The sequence below is a fragment of the Squalius cephalus genome, assembly GCF_949319135.1.
Source record: "Squalius cephalus genome assembly, chromosome: 9".
In the NCBI taxonomy this organism is placed as follows: domain Eukaryota; kingdom Metazoa; phylum Chordata; class Actinopteri; order Cypriniformes; family Leuciscidae; genus Squalius; species Squalius cephalus.
The window spans coordinates 38110348-38119096 of NC_137130.1; the positions used below are offsets into that span (position 1 = coordinate 38110348).

The 8749-nt window shown below is 38.0% G+C and overlaps 1 long non-coding RNA gene across 1 annotated transcript in view; it reads left to right on the top strand.

Annotated features, from left to right (window-relative positions):
- Positions 1 to 1437, top strand: part of LOC307164168 — a 112633-nt gene extending 111196 nt beyond the window's left edge. The window contains exon 3 of the long non-coding RNA XR_013822230.1: positions 1369 to 1437. This is a non-coding gene — a long non-coding RNA (uncharacterized lncRNA). The remainder of the gene's footprint in view (positions 1 to 1368) is intronic.
- Positions 1438 to 8749: the final 7312 nt, after the last annotated feature.

The following is an 8749-nucleotide window of genomic DNA, read 5'->3' on the forward strand; positions in this document are numbered from 1 at the left end:
TCAATGAATCCTGAAAAAAGTATTCCCAAAAAATATATTAAACAGCACAACTGTTTCCATCATTGATAATAACTGAGTATCAAATCATCATATTAGAATGATTTCTGAAGGATCATAAGACACCAAAGACTGGAGTACTTGCTGATGAAAATTCAGCTTTGCATCACAAAAATAAATTACATTTTAAAATATATTAAAAAAGAGAACCATTATTTTAAATTGTAATAATATTTCATAATATTACTTTTTTTTTTTTTTTTTTTTTTTTTTTTTTTTTAACTGCAGGCTTGATGAGCATAAGAGACTTCTTTCAAAAACATTAAAAATAGTAATGTTTCCAAACTTTTGACTGGTACTGTATATTGCTTGCTGGGCTGGTAGTAAATGTATAATTGTTACAGTATTTATTCTCCAGAGTCTTCCTGGTAGAACTTTTTCTTCTAAAGTTCACAAAACTGACACATTGAAAGTAATCTGAATTGTTTAATTGTTTTCAGTTTTATGAAATTGTTTCTTGAAATTTAGACAAACTTATATTTAACTGAAACTGGGCTGGGATTTCTATTTCTCAGCATGCTTTGTAAATGCTAAAATTTAGTGTTATATAATATTGTTTGTACAAGATTAATGTTAAGTGGGAGATATAGCTATGTTTTAGGGGGTTTCCATCATGGTGATGAGTAGAGCGTGAGTTTGGTTTGAGAACAGTATATGTTATATGTTCAATATTGTCATAGTCCAATTCCGAGTAAAATGTTACGCAATGTTGGGGTGTGGGGGGCCTGAGATCTTGACTTTGCTTGGGGCCCACAAAATGGTAAACCCAACCCTGACTGGAGATCATGTCTGGGTCACTACTTTGTAAGGAGGTCTTTACATTATCATACAACTGCATGACCAATAACACCTTCTGTAACTATAAATACAGTATGTCTTGTCATGTTACTGAGGACGATACTGATACATCCTTTTAAAAAAATTTGGCTTTCAGATTGTCACCCACACATTGACAACATCCTGTGGGTTTCGAAGCAGTTTCGAATTCTCTTTCCGTCCCCACTGCCCTTCCAGAATCTTGTCCTGTCATGGCCTCCACCCTTCCAGAGTTTTGTCACGTCATGTCTGCCGAGCCTGAGCTTCTTCACATCATGTCTGCCGAGCCTGAGCTTCTTCACACCATGTCTGCCGAGCCTGAGCTTCTTCACACCATGTCAGCCACCGTTCCAGAATCTTGTTCCGTCGAGGCCGCCGCTCTCTGCCACGCCGAAAAACAGCGTATAGACTAGCCTCCAGTGTTGCCACAGTTACTTTGAAAAAGTAATCTGATTACTGATTACTCCTTTAAAAAGTAACTTAGTTACTTTACAGATTACTTGATTTTAAAAGTAACTAAGTCAGATTACAAGTTACTTTATTAGTTACATTCAGCAGTTGCCGACAACACCCCCGCCGCCTCAACATAAAAATGACAACCGGTTTTGCCAACACTCACTTTATTGGAAGTGCATTTTTAACAGTAACGTCAACAATGTATCTCCTGACATTTTAAGTTGAACTTAAAAACTATTTCCTGAAAAAATACATGTTTTTACAAAATATAAAATAAAGACAGTCTTTCTTGACCTGAAATATTTAACTGTTAACACTGTAATGGCAAAACTTACTATTTATCATCTACATTGTTTATAAATGTAACTATTAAATTCTTTTTAACATGTTTTATGAACATTCAACCTGTTGTTCACAGCATTAGAGCAGCAAGGAGTGGTTTTACAAAACAAAACAAGTGTATAACACCACATGTAGGCTGATATCATGTCTACTTTTGTTACTTTGGCCTAATCTTACATTGTAATCCCATGTTATGAGTGAAACAGTGGAGTGGGGCGAGTAAACCAGTGGTTGTACCTCATTAACAGAAGCTTCTCAAACCTTTTGTCAGAAAGTCTATTTCTTCTAGGAGTGAGCACCAAACCTCCCAGACTGAAAAGCCGCTCCACAGGAGCACTTGATGGGGCTGGAGTGTTATACAGAAAATGTTCTTTATGTTTGAAAACTGATGCAGAATCTGAAGGTCATAGGCTGACCTCAGGTAGTCCATGACTTCATTTTCTGCAGAATAGGTCTCCTCTGGCTCTGCCTCAAAAGTGAAAAAGTCCATCTCACCTTGGCTGGCAGATGTGGTGGGCACACTGGCAGGGCTCTGTGCTGCAGGAGCAGTTGTACGGCGGCACTCAGCTGTCAGAAGCTCTTTTACTCACTCCCTCCTACCTGCATCTCTCAGCCATCTGAGTTTGAATTTTGGACAACTGACAGCTGCAAGAAGGGCATCTTTGTCGTCCAGCACACCGGCAAAACGAGTCGGGATAGCCTGAAAAATATAATTGATATGTTTATGCCTACAAGGCCTACTATTTATTAGGTCATTGAATTACTTACAAACCATGCCTAATGTGGGATCAATTTTATGGATATTATTTTGTTTTAGGTTACTTACTGACATTTGTGTTTTTTTAATCCTCTTTTGCAATGATAATGACTATTCTGTTCCATGTTCATCAATAGTGTGATGCAAGAAATTTTAACAAGCTTAAAAGATGGAGCATACCTGCACTATGGCATCTGGAAGGCCTGCAGTCATCCTGGAGAGGCCATGTTTCACATCCAGGGTCTTCTGCATCAGAACTTCAAGTGTGGGTAGTAAAGTCCCATAAGGACAGTCACCTTGTAAAATGTCCAGTGCTGCAGTCAGAGGCTTCATGGCGGTGCAGTACTCATGCAGGAACTGCTCCTCTTTGTCTTTGAAGCACTTAACTCCCAGCTTGGTGCACAGAGTATTCAGCTCACTCATGGGGATTTCTGCTAGCCTGGGAAAATCCAGACAACTTCCGGCAAATTCAGATTTGCTCGAGAAGTAGTCTGGCAAAGAGCTCATTCAAGCCCATTTCCATGGCCTATAAATCGCGGCACCAATCAGAAACGTTAAGGCGGGCTTTACACGATGACGATCGCTCTGATTGGTTTTAGGTCTATCCACGCCCAGAGGCATTTGAGCGACGTCCGTTCAACTTTTAAATGCATTATTATATTCAAATTGCAAACACATGAGGACAGTCTCCATGAAAGACCCACTGGCAGATGAACGTGCTACTACATTTCTCTCCGAAACGGTAGGAAATTAAATTAGATTTAATAGAGGATTTTAACTGTGACACGATGATTGACAGGGCAGTTTAAGTCAAGTCAAGTCAAGTCAAGTTTATTTATATAGCGCTTTTCACAACATAGGTTGTATCAAAGCAGCTTCACAGTAATAAATTAAAACAATACATCAATGTTTGTTTCTAGTGGAACGTCCACGTTTGGTAATGCTGATCAATAGTATCGTTGATTGATTAATTAAATTAAATATTCCCAAATATCCCCTGATAGTCAGTTTAAGTGACAGGATGCACGCGACAGATCCGTCCGATAAAGATGACGAAGTAGTATGTCCCAAAGCTTGCCTACTTTTTTGCTACACATTCAAAAGTAAATACCTTTTCTTCACAAAAAGAGTACATACTTTTATGGCGTAGTGTAACTTAGGCGAATTGGGACGCAGCTGCATATGGCTTTACACGATGACGATCGCTCTGATTGGTTTTAGGTCTATCCAACTGCGCCCAGACAGAGGCATTTGAGCGACGTCCGTTTGTGACGCCCCTTTGGAAATGATTTGTCTATGGAGCTTTGCCAGACCATAACTCAGTTACTACTGTGAATGGTCTGGTTTTAACCAGGCTAGATTTCTGCAATTCTCTTTACAGCATCAAAAAATTAATTCCATCTTGTGGATGTTGGTACCAGGAGCTTTCTTTTGCTGACTTCCTCCACTGTTTCTGATGCAAGGGTAGATCTACTTGATTTTGTCCAAAGAGCTGTGCATTTTGCTGTGCTGCTCCTGTACACAGCCTTGCTCTCTGCATTGGAAATTAAATATTTCTCCACATCATTTGTGGAAATGAGGTTGATGGTGTGTGAAGCACACGTGTGGTGCGGGGGAAGAGACAGCTGGCAATCACTTTCATCCTCAGCTGAGAGGATTTCTGACAGATCTAAAAAAAGTGACATCCTCATCTATGGGGGTGGTCTCTCCCTCCTCCGTCTCATCATCGGACTCTGTGACAGGCTGATAAGCATTAAACGCCTTGACAAAGTTGGATCCATTATCAGTCACTGTTGCAACTACTTTGTTGAGTAGTCCATATGAAGAGTGAATGTTTTCGATTTCTGTACCAATTTGTTTGACTGTGCAGTGCTGCGACTCCAAATGTTTTTTTCAAATTTGACGTAGTGTTTCTGTAGCTAGAAAGCATTTTGTCGCCAGCACAGAGTGTACAACGAACCTTAATGTAGCCATCTTTAGCTGACACAAACTCGAAATAGTGACTGTATTTCCAGCTAAAAAACGCACATCTCTCTCCTCCCTCCATTATTGTTACGTTTGTCTCGCTGCGTGGTACGCATTACGTGAGGTGAACCTCATGCTGAAAACATGACTTGTCGCATACGTGACTTCACTCCCCGAGACACAAGAAGAAATAAATATATATTTTACTAAGGAAAATGACAAGAATAGTAACACACAGTGACGGTAACATGGCTTACTTGGAACTCTTTCTGGCGATCACTCTACTCTCTCTACTCCTGTCAAACGCCGAGCCATTCAGAATAACCTACGGCAGACATCAACTACTTCAGCTGGGCCTAACAACACAGCTACAGTGGACACCTCCAATGGATATTCCCTTGGAATCCCTACGTCCAACTGAACAGCGACTTGTCAGGACAAAGAGGAAGCGTGGCTTGAGAGGAGGAATTAAACGCTGCATTCGTGCAAGAGGATCTAATGTGAGATCGCTAAGGAACAAATTAGATGAACTAAATGCCTTGATAGAGAACAACAAGCTACGGGGAAATCGATTGGTGGAAGACTATGCATGTATATTAACACCAAGTGGTGTAGACACCATATCATTAGACACACCATCAATTCCCCAAATCTAGAACTCTTATCAGTTTCCCTAAGACCTATATATTTACCACGAGAGTTTGGGCAACTATTTGTATGTCTAATGTATATTCCCCCTGACGCAAACTACAAAGCGGCTGCAGATGCGATATATCACCACATACAAGAACTTGAGGCAGTGTCCCCAGACACTCCCAAATTTATTCTGGGTGACTTTAATGGCTGCTCTTTGCCATCTGCATTACCTCACTATCAGCAATATGTGAATTGCGCCAGGCGTGGATCAAAAATAATTGATCTATGTTATGGCAACATAAAAAACGCTTACAAAGCAGTCAACAAACCAGCGATAGGCGGGTCAGATCATAACACAGTCTTTTTATTGCCCTCTTATCGACAAAAACTGAAAAGGGAAAAATCAAAAATCGCATCAGTGCGTGTGTGGGACGATGACAGTGGGACAGCTCTGCAGGGCTGTTTTGACTGCACAGTGTGGAGCATTTTTGACTGTGTAGATCTCGACGAGCATACGGATGTTGTCACGTCATATATTAACTTTTGTGTGGATAATGTGATCCCGACAAAACGTGTGAAACAGTTTGCTAATTCAAAACCTTGGATTACAACCGAAATTAAAAAACTGTTAGTGGATAAAGAAAGAGCGTTTAAAGCAAATGACAGGTATGGAGGGAAGCTGATTCAGAAGAAAATACAGACGAAAATCAAACAGGGCAAGAGACAATATAAAGACAAAGTTGAACAACAACTTAAGGAAAATAACTCACCTGCCATACGCATGGAAGGGTATTAAAACTATCATAGGTCAAAATCACTACTCTAACACCCCGGAACATACAGATGGTACCCAACCAGAATGCCTATTACCGCCGCGCCAGCCGCCGCGGCGAAATCACCGCGGCGAAAATAAACCAGCCGCATTTCAAAGTCGTTCCCGAAATGACCGCCAGGTGGCGCAAAGGGACATTGTGCAAAACAGCAGCAATAGCCGTATTTTAAAATGTAAGTGGGTTAAATATAAAACCCTAAGCCTGATAGGCATATTTTTCATATATATAAATAGGCCTATTAGGCTACAACAGAATAGAACCAAAGATAGAATCAATTTTAGAACTGAAAAAATAGAATCAAAAGTTAAAAATAGAGACGATATTAGGAGCAATGACGCTGAATATTTTTACTATTCTATTGAGGAATTAGATAAATGAAGAGCTCTCGTGAGCGATACAATTGCATAGTAATTTATAGTGATTTCAAAAGCAGTCCTTAAAAAAAAAATACATGGAGTAGTGTGGTATAATTTTTCAGAGATTACGCGGAACGGGTTTTAGTTAAGATCATGGTTTCAATGCCCTTAATGTATATAGGCTACTGCTTTAAAAAAATGTCACAACGCGTTTTGAGATTGTTTTGAATTAAACATTGAAGTTTAAAATGTAGTGTTTTGGCACACCAGGCCGAGTGGCATTACGCATTGTTCAAAAATCAAGTTTTATTCTGACATGTTGAATTGGCGTTAGAATTTTTTTTAGATTTATTAGATTTAGATTTTAGATTTCGTTAGATTTATTTTTCTCATAACAGCTAAAATAACTTAATATATGCCTTGTCTTAATATGACCTACTTAATATAGGCAATAGGCATATACTAGCCTATATAATAGCCTAAATTAGCAAAACTTGGCCACTAAATATTTAATTTTCAATTATTTTAATTATCACAATTAAAGTTTTAATTTTATTAAATTGAACAAGCGCAACAATTAGCATTTAATCAAATATTCTAAAAGATGTATTATTAATAATAATGTTATTTCAACATAATATTTCGTTTTTTCGACATAATATGTGTGCGTGCAACAAGCAAGATGTGTATTTGTAAATCCGGTGATGCGTACATTGATTTTTATCAATAAACTAGTGTTTTCTGACAGTGTCGACTGCAAAGATGAAGTTGACGATCGCCATATTTGTAGTGAACGCACCTAGAGAGAAATGCACATAAAGACATAATCAGAGAGTAGCCTTTTTCTTTTCGTTTTGAATTATTTCGTTTGAAGACATTTCAAGCTTTGTGTATTTGATGTATTTATCATGTCTGTGTGAGGCATACGCTGAGTTTCGTTAAGTTAGGAGGATGAGATGCGCTCCAGCTGACGTGCAACGCAAGTGACCGCCTCCATGATTAGTGTCTGTTATATTTGCTTCTCTTACTTATTAAATACAGGCAATTGGTTGATGAAAAATTTATTCAAATTAAGATACAATTTATAGAAAACGAAATTCACTTTAAATAAAGGTTTTCTACTAAACAAAACTTAATGAAGTGGTCAAAATCATGTCTGACCCACTCCATATCCATCTCTCGATATAATGCATCCTATCTTACTCGTGCTGTTCACTTTTCATATTCAACATAGATGGAAAAAAATAACATTATAATATTTTAACACAAATGATACTAAATGAGATTATTTAATGGCTACAACAGTATAGTAGGCCTATAGACTCTATTTGTACAAATTGCTGCACATTAATTTAATTAAATAAAACCTTGTAACGAATTCACACTGTATGGTAGACTGTGTACAGTTGAGACACCTTAAATAACTTGCGTTCGCAGCAAGCACAAGTTGTGATTTTTTTGTGTCAGCTGGGAAGGAAATATATACCAGACCTCTTGGAACTTTAATTGAATACATAGCGTTGGTGAAGCATACTGAAATTACATCCCTACAAATTTATTAGGCCCTACTGAAAATAAATGTATCGAATTTAAGCAAAGTAGCCTAAATATTAAGACTGTAAGCCCTTTGCTTTTTACTTAGCCTATAAAGGACTCTTGTAGCCGAATTTGTGTTAATTTAATTTGTAGAGGATTTTTTTAACTCAAACATTAACACTGAAATAAATTAAACTAAACTATTGTAATTTTTTTGGCACACGACGACGAGTGGCGCTATGCATTGTTCCAAAGCCAGGTTTTTTTCTGGCATGTTGAATTAGTGTTCGACAAATGCGGCGGCGCGTTCATTTGAATGAAGACACACTGGAACGTTAGGCCATGTCGCAACGAGTGAATCGTGGCCGAGTGGTTGAACTTACGTTACGATCATTTAGATGACACGGTTTCGAATCCCGAACTAACTTGGACTACTGATATTTTTATATTAGCCTATTAATGCATTTTATAGTCTATTGTTGATGCAGAGAGATTTGTCTAGTTCTAAAACATAGTTTTTTGCTTATAGCCTATTTACAAAATAAAATCACCATGCATTTCCATTTTACAATAAGCAACAAATAGCCTATTATACAATGACTTTACTTCTGTAACCTATAATGATTCCAATCGTAATTTCAAAAGCAGTTCTGTTAATATATATATATATATATATATATATATATATATATATGACTTTTAAACAACAAACAATAAAATCAGAACCAGTATTTGCGTTCATGGTTCCAGTGGCAGTAGTAATGCATCCACGGCTTTTCAAAATGTCACAAAGCGTTTTGAGATTGTTTTGAATGAAATATTGAAGTTTATAATGAAGTGTTTTGGCACACCACGACGAGTGGCAAACTCTTTGTTTTGTTTTGCAAACTCAGCTAGCCTGTGGGGGGTTTGGAGAAGGCAATAGTTGCTTTATCGTGGGGGTGCAGGACAGAGGTGTTAATGTTCCGTCTTTCATATGGAGAGTGTCGGAGCCA